The sequence below is a fragment of the Balaenoptera musculus genome, chromosome Y (assembly GCF_009873245.2).
Source record: "Balaenoptera musculus isolate JJ_BM4_2016_0621 chromosome Y, mBalMus1.pri.v3, whole genome shotgun sequence".
In the NCBI taxonomy this organism is placed as follows: Eukaryota; Metazoa; Chordata; class Mammalia; order Artiodactyla; family Balaenopteridae; genus Balaenoptera; species Balaenoptera musculus.
Genome location: NC_045807.1, coordinates 392,036 through 409,051, shown reverse-complemented (window position 1 = coordinate 409,051; position 17,016 = coordinate 392,036). Strand labels below are relative to the sequence as shown.

At 38.4% G+C, this 17,016-nt stretch overlaps 1 protein-coding gene across 10 annotated transcripts in view; it reads right to left on the bottom strand.

Annotated features, from left to right (window-relative positions):
* The window catches only part of LOC118889445 (probable ubiquitin carboxyl-terminal hydrolase FAF-X), a 145,883-nt gene extending 129,756 nt beyond the window's left edge, over nt 1-16,127 (bottom strand). For all 10 annotated transcript variants that reach the window (XR_005018532.1, XM_036841185.1, XM_036841193.1 and 7 more), the window contains exon 1: nt 15,883-16,127. The gene's annotated coding sequence lies outside the window, so the exon portion shown is untranslated. The remainder of the gene's footprint in view (nt 1-15,882) is intronic.
* Nucleotides 16,128-17,016: the final 889 nt, after the last annotated feature.

Here is a 17,016-nt window from a genome sequence, read left to right as displayed (position 1 = left end):
CACACAGATTAAAAAGAAAACAGACACTAAACTTGCAATGGGAACAACTATCTGACAGAAAAATACCAAGGAGAAAGACAGTTTTTAAAAACCTCATTTAAAAGAGCCTGAGACGATTTTAGCTATGTGAACCACCCTATATATAAACCTCAGCCACTGAAGATGAAAAATAACTGGCACTAACAAAGAAAAGGAAAATTCTCCCAAAAGGAACAGAACAAAGTTGCAAAGCTGTAAGTCTAGGGTGTGCATAGAAAATCCTGAGTCAAAATAAGTGAAGGATAGGAGAGAACTTTTTGGTGGGTGTGGCTTTTAACGCTGGAAATGTTAATTAAATTCATGATGAGAGTTCTGAGCAATATGGTAGGGAGCTGGGGTGGGGATGGGGGAAGGGGGGAGGAGGAGCAGCAGTATCCTCTCAGAAACAAGAAGTATGAAGACAATGTCTCCCAGGCAGAATGAACAGATAACACATATCTAAATTCTAAAGCCTTAAGAAAGCAGAAACAAAGAACATGAAAAAACTTTACTAAACTGAAATATACTGCAACTAATGAAAACTTCGATTCAATCTAATATTCAAATATTCACCAAAACGAAAATGTTCATCACAGCATATACCTAACAAAAACCGTTGACAGTCTAAAAAGGGCACCAAGGGAAACAGTAACTAAATCACAATACACTTATAAAATGGAGTATTAAAAGACCTGAAAAATCTTCCTATGTATAACTTTTTAAATGACAAAATAAGTACTAACTTCTACTTTTCAGCGTTTTCATTTATTTTTAAAAAATAAACACAAAAAAGTTTAAAAATACCTAATAACATGATTACTTCTACATGGTGGTATCAGGGAAATAAAATATCTGTACATGGTGTTTTGCTTTCTATTTCTCTTTTATGGGCTCCAAACCTTTTCACCAGTCAACAATATGCATAACTTTCATACACACAAAAGCACACGTACACAAATATACACGTGTGTACAAGTGCTTAGAAAGGGGAGGCTAAGGCTTCCCTGGTGGCACAGTGCTTAAGAATCAGCCTGCCAGTGCAGGGAACATGGGTTCGAGCCCTGGTCCAGGAAGATCTCACATGCTGAGAACCAACTAAGCCCGTGCACCACAACTACTGAGCCTGAGCTCTAGAGCCTGCAAGCCACAGCTACTGAAGCCTGCATGCCTAGAGCCCATGCTCTGCAGCAAAAGAATCCACCGCAATGAGAAGCCCATGCACCGCAATGAAGAGTAGCCCCCGCGTGCTGCAACTAGAGAAAGCCTGCACACAGCAACAAAGACCCAACGCAACCAAAAATAAATAATAAAACTAAATAAATAAAAAATAAAGTTCCCTTAAAAAAACGTAGGCTACACTGGAAACAAACTCTAAGTTAACGGCTCTCCAGGTCTCTTTTAAGACCAGCAACTTCAGTATCACCTGAGAACTTATCAGAAATGCAAAATCTCAGGGTCTTACTCCAGACTTAGATAATCTAAAAATCTGGGGATGGAGTCCAACTGTGTATTTTTAATTAGTCCTCCAGGTAAATTTTTCTGTATGTCTATAGAAAAAATGATATACTTGTTATTCATACAAGCAATATTCTAAGTTCTTGAAGCATTACTAAAAGAACAATCAAATTTCTCAGAGATAAATACATATTCTGTTTACACAGAACATGGGACTAATGCCATATAACTTCTGATGGTCAGGTCAAAACTAACCAGACTCATTAGAAGTTCCCAATAATAGCTACTTAAGGAAAAAGACAAGAAAAAGGTGATCAATAACCTTACAACCTTCAATAGCCAATTATATTAGCAGAAATGAAATTGGTATACAAAATGGAAAAGCAAGACTTCCCTTATTCCCTTTTCTTAAAATGTCTCATTCCACTTCACCTGCTGTGATAGAAAACGAAATATAATCTTCAAGTTACCAGCTCAAATATTATCCAAAGTAAAGCAATTTCTTTAATTGGTTTTCCAATGTTTAATGATCATGGGATTCATCAATCACAAAAAACAATAAACTGTGAGGTACCATCAAGTAATGTATCAATATGCACAGTATTTCTGGGTTTTGGAAATAAAGTAAAAATGTTGTCCGTTACCAGGCACAGTATTATTCTAGGTTTTCTGTAAAACGCAGAAAAAACACAGGAAAGTATTCCTGACCGTGCCAAGTTCATTATCCAGTACAAGGGGGAGAACTAACAAATATGAAATAACTCCATATTAGGTGAGAAGACAAATAAAAAGGCATTAGCATCCAGAAAGGTTAATTACCAACAACTTGTTAGACAGTTTATGACAGCAACTTCAGAGAAAAGGTAATGGATGACTCCGTACTATTTTTGTCAAGCTCTTTCACCTCTCTGAGACAGTTCTGTCCATCTGTAAAATGAGCTTTATTAAATCTAAGACTCCCTTCTTGTACTATTCAACTTAAAATGATTAACAGGTGAAGTCAAAATAAACTAAGTAATGAAAACTATTAACGAAATCACAAAAATAGAAAGGAGAAATCATGTAGACAATGGTGAACTGATCTTATTATTCAACAATGGTTACTACCTACATGTCAGACACTTTCCAGTGCTAGAAATAGTGGCTCAGGATCTTAACCTGACCTCAGGTTAAGATGTGACGCTAAAAGAATCTGAAGGAAGACATTAATCAATACTGAACAAAAAATTAAAACAAGGTCAGAAAAACACACATATAACATGAAGACACAAAATAGAGCACAGAAACAGAAAGGAGGAATGGAATTTGAAAGCTTTACCAAGACCAAGTATTCCTAAAGCCAATATTTAAAAAGACTCCTGTTCTACTATACTTGATACTTATACTGCATGAGAGAAGACTGAAATTCTTTTTTCTTGTTTTTTAAACTGACATAAACTGAAAAGTATCAGGGAAATTCCACTGGCTTAATACCACAACTTATACCTTACTGCTACTGAGGCAGAATAAAAGAATGAGGGAATATCAGAGCTAGCAAAATTATCTGGTCCTACCTACCTCCATTCACTGCATATAACATAATGTCTGAGGAAAAAAAACAATCGTTTCTGTATTTTGCACACCGGTATGCGATAAGCATTTAGGATAGGACCAGGTACATAGCAGATACCCAACAAATATTCGTTGAAGGTAAAAGCAAACACGTCTTAAGAAACAAAAAGAGTAGTAGAGCTGAAACTGTAAGTGATAAGAAACACATAATTGAATCATGATTCTAAGTAGAACCCAGTTCCTCACATTTTTACTGTTATCATTTTCACTATGTGTCTATGAGTTTGGGTGAGATTTTTGATGGCACCACTAATGATACTAAACACTCAAAAGAGGATACAGCTGCCTACTGGCAGAATAACAATTTTCAAAGCACTTTAGGTCTCCCCTTTCCCTAAAATGAACTGCACATCATGATCACCCATTAAGTTTCTCTTTTTTCCCCCTTAATATCCAGGTTCCACCCTGGAACTATTCAATTAAAAGCCCCCAGAATCTATCCTAGGAGCTAATTAAAATTTTCAATAAGCTCCACAAGTAATTCTGAGCTGAGGTAGAAAACAATTATACAATGACTCTGAAACAGAGTAAGAAAAAGGATTTACTGTCAAATACGTGCATAATGCATATGTACGTTTGATAAAACATAGGACTAGCACACACGTATTTAAAGAATAAACTTAGATATGATTTTGCATCAAACTACAATATTTTTTTCACATCTTCCTTAAATGTATATAATAATGACCACTTTATAAAAATAAAGGAAAATAAAAATAGGAAGTTTGCTGGTAAATTCAAACCCCAACAGACAGAAACTGCTGTAAGTTTCATATAGTCTCTTTTTCTTCTTTTACAACACAAAGATATAAATAGACCTTGATTATTATAGTCATCCCATTTCCGTATTATTTACCGAACAGATCTATTAAGAGTCTTGTGCCACACCATGAACCCTAAACAGATACTACACTAGTTAAAGCCTTTCTCTCTTCCTCCCTGAATAGAGAATTTAGTCGATTGGTCTAAAAAAAATAAAAGCTGAAAACAAAACAAAAAAATCTATTATTTCTATTTCAATAATTTCCCAAGCACCAAAAACTCACTGTCTCTCACACACACATACTAACTTAATTCTACACAGCATCTATGGAAAACAAACCAATTTTAAACACAACATGAAACTTCAAACTCTTAAACTGAGGGAACAGAATTGTACAACAAACCAAAGTCTTTTACAGATGACTTAAGTGAATGACAGGAAGACAAATGCCTCAATTTTTTATCTCTTACAAATAGTATGTTATTCAAACATTTTTAGGAATAAACACACCAATTTAAATATTCTAAATACGCTGGGAATAAAAAGTAAAAGTAATATGCTGGGAGAACTTTATTCAATACACAACTCTGTGGCTACTCTTCAGTCATGAAATATTTTAATAATCTTTAAAACAATATTACAAACAAAAAAAAATTTAATCAAACCTAAGTCTACTTTGATACATTAAGTTTCAATGTTTAAAAATGAAAAAGAATATAAACCAGTGATTTATTATAGAATATTATGACAATAATTTGAACAGTGGTTGGAGTCACCATAACTGAGCCTAAAACTCAAAAGACAAATTCGCTATTAATTAAAAAACTAGGGCTTCCCTGGTGGTGCAGTGGTTGAGAATCTGCCTGCCAATGCAGGGGACACGGGTTCGAACCCTGGTCTGGGAGGATCCCACATGCCGCGGAGCGACTGGGCCCGTGAGCCACAATTGCTGAGCCTGCGCGTCTGGAGCCTGTGCTCCGCAACAGGAGAGGCCGCGATGGTGAGAGGCCCACGCACCGCGATGAGGAGTGGCCCCCACTTGCCGCAGCTGGAGAAAGCCCTCGCACAGAAATGAAGACCCAACACAGCCAAAAATAAAAAAAATTAATAAAAAAAAAAAAAACTATCAAAGAAGTCATGGTTTTATTTATTTATCTAAAAGATTACAGCTGCATGCTTATAAACAATTGCCAAGTGATTACTGCCCACAGTAATTACGGCCCACTCTTAGGGATCACTCTAAGGGCTTCATATTAGACAAATCAGATAAGTGGGTAGAGTTGGGGGGGGTAGGGGGTTGGGGGAGTATAACAAACAATTATCAGCATTATTTTAAAAGCTGCACAAGTGATTTTAATGCACTATCAGGGCTGAGCAAAAAACTCTGCATTAACCCTTTCCCAAATACTAACATCAGACTTTCTGTTCAAGTTAAGACTAATAATAATGAATACTTTCAAGGACATGCTCCTAAAAGAACAAAATGGAAGCTAAAAATGTATTTCTTGAGTGCTGAAATAAGGAAAAATACATCAAGATTCAGGAATGTAAGGTCAAAGTAAAAATGCAATGACATTTAACATAAAAGTGGTATTCTCACAAAGGCTGCCCAACAATGTAATTGTACTTAACACCACTGAACTACACCCTTAAAAACAGTTAAGATAGCAAATTTTGTTATGTGTATTTTACCACAATTTAAAACAAAATTTAACTGTCACTGTCATTTAGAATATAAATTAATTTACCCATTGCTAGTGTGAGGATACACCAGACAGATCAACAGCACAGAACTGACAGTCCAGAAATAAACCCTTACTTGTAAGACCTTTGAATATGTCAAATAATTGTTAACAAGGGTGCCAAGACTATTCAAGGGCGAAAGAAAAGTCTTTTGATCAACCTGTACTGAAACAACTGGATATCCACATAAAAGATGAATTTGGGTTCTTAACTTACACAATTCACAAAAGTTAACCCAAAACGGATTACAAACTAAGTACTTTAAATATAAAATCCTTAAGGAAAGAAATTCGACTGAATCTTTATGACCTTCAGTTAAGCAAGCATTTCTTGGCTAGACTGAAAAGTGATAAAAAGAAAAACATTAAGGGACCCCCCCCCCCTCCGGTGGCGTAGTGGTTAAGAATTCTCCTGCCAATGCATGGGACACGGGTTCAATCCCTGCTCCTGGAAGATCCCGGAGCAACTAAGCCCGCAAGTCACAACTACTGAGCCCACGTGCTGCAACTACTAAAGCCTGTGTGCCTAGAGCCCGTGCTCCACAAGAGAAGCCACCACAATGAGAAGCCCATGTGGCGCAAGGAGGAGTAGCCCACACTCACCACAACTAGAGAAAGCCCACGTGCAGCAACGAAGACCCAACACAGCAATTACTTAATTTTAAAAGAAAGAAAAACAATAAACTGAACTTCATCAAAATTCGAAACTACTCACTTCAAAACATGCCATAAAGAAAGTGAAAAGAGAAAACACAGATTAGGAGAAATATTGCAAGTCATGTATCACAGAAAAGATAAAACCTAAGCAAACAGCAATTTAAAAAAAACTAATTTAAAATATGAGCAGAGTCTAGACAGACATTTCTCCAAAGAAAATTTGCAAACAGCTGATAAGTACATGAGAATATGCTCAATATAATTAGTTAGTAAGGAAGTTCAAATTAACCACAATAAAGATACCACAACGCGCCCACTAGAATGGATATAACCAGAAAGTCAAAATGTACTCAAAATGAACTGGAAACCTCATAAACTCCTGGTAGGAAATAAAATGGGGGCAATCTCTTTGGAAACAATTGCGAAACAATTGCGCAGTTTAAGTTAAACATAAATTTACAATACAATAACTTTGCTCCCAGGTATCTACCCAACACAAAAATGTATTATTCACACACCAAGACTTGAAAATTAGTGTTTGTAACAGCTTTACTTGAAGTCCATAGCACACAGATGCACATTACAATATGAATAAACTTCAAAAACATTATCTAAGTGAAAGAAGTCAGATACAAAGACCACATACTTTATGATTCCATTTATCTGAAACATCCATGATAGGCAATTCTAGAGATTAAAAAGTAGATTAGAAATTGCCTGGGACTAGAAACACAAGGTGGGGGAGTGGGATCTGAGGATCTGGATGTCTGCAGGTAAACGGCAGTAACTAGAGTGATGGAAATATTCAAAAACTGGATTGGTTTGTTGTTTTTACAGCACTGTAAATTTATGCCTAACTGTATGTGTTAAAGAGTAAATTTTATGGTATGTAAAAAATACACCTCACTAAAGCTGTTAAAAAATTAACTTACATGATGACCAAAAGACACAATTGTCATTCCAATCTGTAAGGACAAATCCTTTAACGCACACACAGCAAAAAAAGAAATGTGTCCACATTAAAATGCTGAAACTAACGTGAAAACACTAAAAAGCTGAAAGTGTGATTTTGTCCAGCTAGACAATAAATGAATGTTGAAATTTCATTACAAATATCCAATTTCAGAGTAAGCTGCATTAGAAATACTTCATCAAACAAAAATTATCCGGAGGATTAACCAAGATGGCGGAGTAGAAGGACGTGCTCTCACTCCCTCTTGCGAGAGCACCAGAATCACCACTGGCTGCTGGACAATCATTGACAGGAAGACCCTGGACTTCACCAAGGAGGATACCCCATGTCCAAGGACAGAGGAGAAGCCACAGTGAGACGGTAGGAGGGGCGCAATCAGAGTAAAATCTAATCCCATAACTGCTGGGTGGGTGACTCACAGACTGGCGAACACTTATACCACAGAAGTCCACCCACTGGAGTGAAGGTTCTGAGACCCACGTCAGGCTTCCCAACCTGGGGGTCCGGCAACAGGAGGAGGAATTCCTAGAGAATCAGACTTTGAAGCCTAGTGGGAAGTGACTGCAGGACTTCGACAGGACTGGGGGAAACTGAGACCCCACTCTTGGAGGGCACACACGGAATAGTGTGCGCATCGGGACCCAGGGGAAGGAGCAATGACCCTGGGGGAGACTGAACCAGACCTACCTGCTGGTGTTGGGGGGGTCTCCTGCAGAGGCGGGGGGTGGCTCTGTTTCACTGTGGGGACAAGGACTCTGGCAGCGGAGATTCTGGGAAGTGCTCCTTGGTGTGAGCCCTTCCAGAGTCTGCCATTAACCCCACCAAAGAGCCCAGGTAGGCTCCAGTGTTGGGTTGCCTCAGGCAAAACAACCAACAGGGAGGGAACCCAGCCCCACCCATCAACAGTCAAGTGGATTCAAGTTTTACTGAGCTCTGACCGCCACAGCAACAGTCAGCTCTACCCACCACCAGAGCCTCCCATCAAGCCTCTTAGATAGCCTCAACCACCAGAGGGCAGACAGAAGCAAGAAAAACTACAACCCTGCAGCCTGTGGACCAAAAACCACAGTTACAGAAAGATAGACAAGATGAAAAGGCAGAGGGCTATGTACCAGATGAAGGAACAAGAAAAAACCCCAGAAAAACAACTAAATGACGTGGAGATAGGCAACCTTCCAGAAAAAGAATTCAGAATAATGATAGTGAAGATGATCCAGGACCTCGGAATAAGAATGCAGACAAAGATTGAGAAGATGCAAGAAATGATTAACAAAGACCTAGAAGAATTAAAGAACAAACAAACAGAGATGAACAATACAATAACTGAAATGAAAACTACACTAGAAGGAATCAATAGCAGAATAACTGAGGCAGAAGAACGGATAAGTGACCTGGAAGACAGAATGGTGGAATTCACTGCTGCGGAACAGACTAAAGAAAAAAGAATGAAAAGAAATGAAGACAGCTTAAGAGACCTCTAGGACAACATTAAACGCAACAACATTCGCATTATAGGGGTCCCAGAAGGAGAAGAGAGAGAGAAAGGGCCAGAGAAAATATCTGAAGAGATTATAGTCGAAAACTTCCCTAACATGGGAAAGGAAATAGCCACCCAAGTCCAGGAAGTGCAGAGAGTCCCATACAGGATAAACCCAAGGAGAAACACGCCGAGACACATAGTAATCAAAATGGCAAAAATTAAAGACAAAGAAAAATTATTGAAAGCAGCAAGGGAAAAACGACAAATAACATACAACGGAACTCCCATAAGGTTAACAGCTGATTTCTCAGCAGAAACTCTACAAGCCAGAAGGGAGTGGCATGATATACTTAAAGTGATGAAACGGAAGAACCTACAACCAAGATTACTCTATCCGGCAAGGATCTCATTTAGATTTGATGGAGAAATCAAAAGCTTTACAGACAAGCCAAAGCTAAGAGAATTCAGCACCACCAAACCAGCTCTACAACAAATGCTAAAGGAACTTCTCTAAGTGGGAAACACAAGAGAAGAAAAGGACCTACAAAAACAAACCCAAAACAATTAAGAAAATGGTCACAGGAACATACATATCGATAATTACCTTAAACGTGAATGGATTAAATGCTCCAACTAAAAGACACAGGCTTGCTGAATGGATACAAAAACAAGACCCATATATATGCTGTCTACAAGAGACCGACTTCAGACCTAGGGACACATACAGACTGAAAGTGAGGGGATGGAAAAAGATATTCCATGCAAATGGAAATCAAAAGAAAGCTGGAGTAGCTATACTCATATCAGATAAAATAGACTTTAAAGTAAAGAATGTTACAAGAGACAAAGAAGGACACTACATAATGATCAAGGGATCAATCCAAGAAGAAGATATAACAATTATAAATATATATGCACCCAACATAGGAGCACCTCAATACATAAGGCAACTGCTAAGAGCCATAAAAGAGGAAATTGACAGTAACACAGTAATAGTGGGGGACTTTAACACCTCACCTACACCAATGGACAGATCATCCAAAATGAAAATAAATAAGGAAACAGAAGCTTTAAATGACACAATAGACCAGATAGATTTAATTGATATTTATAGGACATTCCATCCAAAAACAGCAGATTACACGTTCTTCTCAAGTGCGCACGGAACATTCTCCAGGATAGATCACATCTTGGGTCACAAATCAAGCCTCAGTAAATTTAAGAAAATTGAAATCATATCAAGCATCTTTTCTGACCACAATGCTATGAGATTAGAAATGAATTACAGGGAAAAAAACGTAAAAAAGACAAACACATGGAGGCTAAACAGTACGTTATTAAATAACCAAGAGATCACTGAAGAAATCAAAGAAGAAATCAAAAAATACCTAGAGACAAATGACAATGAAAACATGACAACCCAAAACCTATGGGATGCAGCAAAAGCAGTTCTAAGAGGGAACTTTATAGCTATACAAACCTACCTCAAGAAACAAGAAAAATCTCAAGTAAACAATCTAACCTTACACCTAAAGAAACTAGAGAAAGAAGAACAAACAAAACCCAAAGTTAGCAGAAGGAAAGAAATCATAAAGATCAGAGCAGAAATAAATGAAACAGAAACAAAGAAAACAATAGCAAAGATCAATAAAACTAAAAGCTGGTTCTTTGAGAAGATAAACAAAATTGATAAGCCATTAGCCAGAGTCATCAAGAAAAAGAGGGAGAAGACTCAAATCAATAAAATCAGAAATGAAAAAGGAGAAGTTACAACAGACACTGCAGAAATACAAAGCATCCTAAGAGACTACTACAAGCAACCTTATGCCAATAAAATGGACAACCTGGAAGAAATGGACAAATTCTTAGAAAGGTATAACCTTCCAAGACTGAACCAGGAAGAAACAGAAAATATGAACAGACCAATCACAAGCAATGAAATTGAAACTGTGATTAAAAATCTTCTAACAAACAAAAGTCCAGGACCAGATGGCTTCACAGGTGAATTCTATCAAACATTCAGAAAAGAGCTAACACCTATCCTTCTCAAACTCTTCCAAAAAATTGCAGAGGAAGGAACACTCCCAAACTCATTCTATGAGGCCACCATCACCCTGATACCAAAACCAGACAAAGACACTACAAAGAAAGAAAATTACAGACCGATATCACTGATGAATATAGATGCAAAAATCCTCAACAAAATACTAGCAAACAGAATCCAACAACACATTAAAAGGATCATACACCACGATCAAGTGGGATTCATCCCAGGGATTCAAGGATTCTTCAATATACGCAAATCAATCAATGTGATACACCATATTAACAAACTGAAGAAGAAAAACCATATGATCATCTCAATAGATGCAGAAAAAGCTTTTGACAAAATTCAACACCCATTTATGATAAAAACTCTCCAGAAAGTGGGCATAGAGGGAACCTACCTCAACATAATAAAGGCCATATACGACAAACCCACAGCAAACATCATTCTCAATGGTGAAAAACTGAAAGCATTTCCTCTAAGATCAGGAACGAGACAAGGATGTCCACTCTCACCACTATTATTCAACATAGTTCGGGAAGTCTTAGCCACGGCAATCAGAGAAGAAAAAGAAATAAAAGGAATACAAATTGGAAAAGAAGAAGTAAAACTGTCACTGTTTGCGGATGACATGGTATTATACATAGAGAATCCTAAAACTGCCACCAGAAAACTGCTAGAGCTAATTAATGAATTTGGTAAAGTTGCAGGATACAAAATTAATGCACAGAAATCTCTTGCATTCCTATACACTAATGATGAAAAATCTGAAAGAGAAATTATGGAAACACTCCCATTTACCACTGCAACAAAAAGAATAAAATCCCTAGGAATAAACCTACCTAGGGAGACAAAAGACCTGTATGCAGAAAACTATAAGACACTGATGAAAGAAATTAAAGATGATACCAACAGATGGAGAGATATGCCATGTTCTTGGATTGGAAGAATCAACATTGTGAAAATGAGTATACTACCCAAAGCAATCTACAGATTCAATGCAACCCCTATCAAATTACCAGTGGCATTTTTTACGGAGCTAGAACAAATCATCTTAAAATTTGTATGGAGACACAAAAGACCCCGAATCACCAAAGCAGTCTTGAGGCAAAAAAATGGAGCTGGAGGAATCAGACTCCCTGACTTCAGACTATACTACAAAGCTACAGTAATCAAGACAGTATGGTACTGGCACAAAAACAGAAACATAGATCAATGGAACAAGATAGAAAGCCCAGAGATTAACCCACGCACCTATGGTCAACTAATCTATGACAAAGGAGGCAAAGATATACAATGGAGAAAAGACAGTCTCTTCAATAAGTGGTGCTGGGAAAACTGGACAGCTACATGTAAAAGAATGAAATTAGAATACTCCCTAACACCATACACAAAAATAAACTCAAAATGGGTTAGAGACCTAAATATAAGACTGGACACTATAAAACTCTTAGAGGAAAACATAGGAAGAACACTCTTTGACATAAATCACAGCAAGATCTTTTTTGATCCACCTCCTAGAGTAATGGAAATAAAAACAAAAATAAACAAATGGGACCTAATGAAACTTCAAAGCTTTTGCACAGCAAAGGAAACCATAAACAAGACGAAAAGACAACCCTCAGAATGGGAGAAAATATTTGCAAAGAAATCAATGGACAAAGGATTAATCTCCAAAATATATAAACAGCTCATTCAGCTCAATATTAAAGAAACAAACACCCCAATCCAAAAATGGGCAGAAGACCTAAATAGACATTTCTCCAAAGACATACAGACGGCCCCGAAGCACATGAAAAGATGCTCAACATCACTAATCATTAGAGAAATGCAAATCAAAACTACAATGAGGTATCACCTCACACCAGTTAGAATGGGCATCATCAGAAAATCTAGAAACAATAAATGCTGGAGAGGGTGTGGAGAAAGGGAACACTCTTGCACTGTTGGTGGGAATGTAAATTGATACAGTCACTATGGAGAACAGTATGGAGGTTCCTTAAAAAACGAAGAATACAACTACCATACGAGCCAGCAATCCCACTCCTGGGCATATACCCAGAGAAAAGCGTACTTCCGAAAGACACATGCACCCCAATGTTCACTGCAGCAGTATTTACAATACCACGGTCATGGAAGCAACCTAAATGCCCATCGACAGACCAATGGATAAGGAAGTAGTGGTACATATATACAATGGAATATTCCTCAGCCATAAAAAGGAACGAAATTGAGTCATTTGTTGAGACGTGGATGGATTTAGAGACTGTCATACAGAGTGAAGTCAGTCAGAAAGTGAAAAACAAATATCGTACATTAATGCATGTATGTGGAACCCAGAAAAATGGTACAGATGAGCCGGTTTGCAGGGCAGAAGTTGAGACACAGATGTAGAGAACAAACGTATGGACACCAAGGGGGGAAAACTGCGGTGGGGTGGGGATGGTGGTGTGCTGAATTGGGCGATTGGGATTGACACGTATACACTGATGTGTATAAAATTGATGCCTAATAAGAACCTGCAGTATAAAAAAAAATACAAAACAACTAATACTAAACTTTCATTGGGTTATTTGTATAGAAATATGTTAATATAAATGTTTCAGACATTATATGAAATTTCTAAAAATCTTATATTTGTATTTGTATGGAAATATGTATGGAAATATGTTAATATAAATGTTTCAGGCATTACATGAAATTTCTAAAAATCTTATATGTTCTGGTATAATTTTATAAGTAATAATCCTAGTTATTACTTTAAAATGTATATCTCAGAAATAACTAATTTTCTTGTCAACTGCATTATTATGAACTTTCATCAAATCTTTAACCCTGGTCATCTTTAAGTCTTTTGTCATTTACAGACAGTTCTGGGTGTACTCTGATGATTTTGCAAATATGTTCCTACAAAAGGGTTTCATCTTCAAGAAATTCATGGAAAAGACTCGGACAAGTACAGGTTTCTGGTAACTGACTGTACTGCTGAACTGAATGAATAAGCATTTTCAGAACTCTAATGAAAAACTAATGAACTCATAAAAGTGCTAACAAAAGATCAAGATGAAAAAAAAAAATTAATTACATGGGACTGAGTGAACTGATGAGGATGAGTATAATTTTTGTGACTTTCTGTCTGAATTTAAAAAAAAAAAAATCCAAAAAAAAAAAAAAAAAAAAAAAATCCCACAAGGACTCAGAGGAAAAGAATATACATATCAATTTTCACTGCAAAGTAAAGGAGCTGTTACAGTGGAGGATTGCTGGACTGAATGTCAATATTATGACATAGTATGAGTGTGTTTCATGTTTGGTAATTGCAATCATTGTTGCTTTTGTTGTGGTCATCCATGTACAATGCTTGGTGTCAGTCTATTTATCTCTTGTAAAAATAAAATACAGTGTGTGTGTGTGAAAAAAAAAAGAAAAGAAAAGGCAAGCACACATAATCTAAAAAAAAAAAACAAAAATTATCCATGAAAAGTACTTTATCTTACTGAAATCTGAAAATGCATTTCAAAATCATAGAAGAAAAAAACCCATCTCTACCCACTAATATGGTTTAAAGTAAAACCTAGTCTTAAAAATTACTTGAGAACTTAAGATTGTCAAATGTAATGTTTTGCTGTTATGCTGTCACTACAGAAATTTTCTCCAACTTCAGAAGAAACATTAGATATTATTAGGGCCAAGCAAAAAGAAGTAATAATAATTAAAATATCAAGATGATAGGTTAAACTTCTGTGTTAAAATCGTTAAGGGAAAAGGGTAAGAGGAAAAAGTTATAATTTAAAAATCTTATCTTGAAATTTATGAAATACAACACATTCTCAGGTGCCCTTTGAATCAATAATTGCAAATAGTTCCCAAATACTGGGACAATGAAGTTTAAAACATTTAAACTAAAACTACATGCTTTAATTATCGAATTAGTAGAGCAAGAAAAATGTGTCTTTAAATTTAAGATAGGCATCAAGGCTTCTTGTCAACTAATGCTTACTCAGGACAAAATCTCTAATGATAAGACCCAATAAAAGATCTTTCCTAAGCAAAGCATACCGAATTGTTTTCTAAGACCGAGAGTACGTATACGAGTGTTACACGGCTTCTCAGGATGAACTTGTTTACTGGTTAAGTAAAAGTGACAAAGTATATCATTTTCAAAATACAGCATGACTAAGCCACATTTAAAACTCGCTGAATTAAGTTAAAAAAAACTCATATTTAAACACCTGTAGCAGAAACTGCCCAGTGGCATATTCAGTACCATTTTAACAGAATTCCATAAAATAACTGAAATACCTGCTCCGCAACTATACATTAATATTCCATAAAAACGAAAAATTTCATATATATCTGAAACGTAATAGCTGACATTAATAACAAAAATGAAGTTTTACTACTAAGAAACTGAATGAAGCTAGTGTTTTTTTAGCAACAGAAAAAAGCAAAAAAGTAAAACCTAGTTTGGAACAGTTCTTCATTTAAACATCTTTCACCCCCCTCGGCCCTCACCACTTTGGTGTGCTATCCGAGGCTATCTCGGAATATGGACAAACGTCAAGATCTGATAGCCAGGCGTAGCTGGAACCTAGCTCTACTCCGAATCACTCGGTCTCAGTGATGGCGTTTGGTGGCAAGCGCGAGAGGGGATACGTCAAGGGTCCTCTGAGGATTGTATCTCAAGGGCCTTTAGTGGAGTGGTTAGGCTCCAGCCACAGATAAAAGCGTACCGGAGAAGAGAGGGAGGGACAGAGACGTCAGCCATTTTCCCTTACACTTCAAAACACGGACATGTTCCTAGAGCTGAGGATCCGCACCCTTTAGAGCGGTGAGAGACACTCCAACCCAGTTAGGGCGGACAATAGGGGGCCTAAAAATCTCCAGGCCCGGCAAGGAGAAGGGAAGAAATACTGAACAGATCCATTTATTGACCCCGGGGAGGTGCGGGTGGCGTGCCCACTTACTGCATAACGCAGATACTTTTACCCCAAAACCAGACAACGTGATAGCTGACGGAAACGCAAAGCTCATCCCAAATACGGAAAAAAACTGCAGCTGCCAGGTTCCAGACCGCAGCGTGAGGAAAAAGGCACTGTTCCCACTCCGTCCTCCTCCACATTGTGGCCCTCTTACCTCTTTTTTTCTCGCGCCGGAGTGTCTCTGAGCTTAGAGGCGCTCCAAGTGGTGAGATTCTCCTGTTTCACGTCCTTAGTCCTCCCGCAGCGGGGGCTTCACCTTCTTGGGCCTGGTCTCTAAGCTGCGACGCAGTCCTAGGTGCCGACACCAACACCAAAATGAGGGGCTAAAGCGGCCGCCTCCCGTAAGGGAGAGGGGGACGTTGAAGCTCAGGCCGTCGCCTGGCCCGGTCCTCTTCAATATGGCGGATCCGGCAAACAAACAAAAAAAAAAACCTCCAGGCCAGTGGCAACCGCCGCGGCGCCGATTCCCACCAGCCTCAGCGCCACCCGGAGCCTGGAGGACCAATCCCCGCAACGCTCTGCCGCCAAGTCCCGCCTCTCGGCCTCTCCCCCTACTCCTGCCAGTTCCTTGTTGGTCAGCTGTTCCTCCCTTTTTTTCCCTTTCCCTCCCCCATGGCCTCACTCAGCCGGAACTGGAGAGAGTTCTAACCCAAAGCCGGAAGCAAATCAGTCTGACTGAGGCACCTTGATTCTGCACCGCTGGGAAAGGGGTGGGGACCACATGGTAAACACAGCGCGTTGGAGCAGTAATTGTCGCGCGTGCCCTTCCACGGACTGTAATGGGTCTCATGCCGTTTCGGTTCTGGAGCTCCTTAGGGGAACAGCTGGATTGAGAACGGGCCAGAATTAAAAAGTACGGTATTGAGACTGGGACTCCCGAGGAGTAACTAATTCGAAGAAGGTATTAAACACAGATTAATCGCGTGTGGTGACCCATCGCCGTCACACTGACATGTTCACTTGCATCGCTGGGTTTTGTGGCAATGTGAATTTCTAACCCGCCGACAAACCCGTATGAATGCTACATCCGATGTCACTTTTTTTTCCAGATTCGGAATGCCAGGGAGAAGATGGACCTGAATGGAAAAAATGCTGTGACTGACTTTTGTTCCGTGCTTGGGCAATCTCCGACACTCAGTTTGGGGCAGCACCTCTTACTACCTCCTAGCTTTCAGAGCCCTTCAGTCTTCTTGTAGGACCCTGGGCGCTGAGGAGGGAAAAATTGTCGATTCGGTAGAATCCAGTGGGCCAGCCACCTCTTTGAGAGAGTAAGATGAGAGCTTGTTGG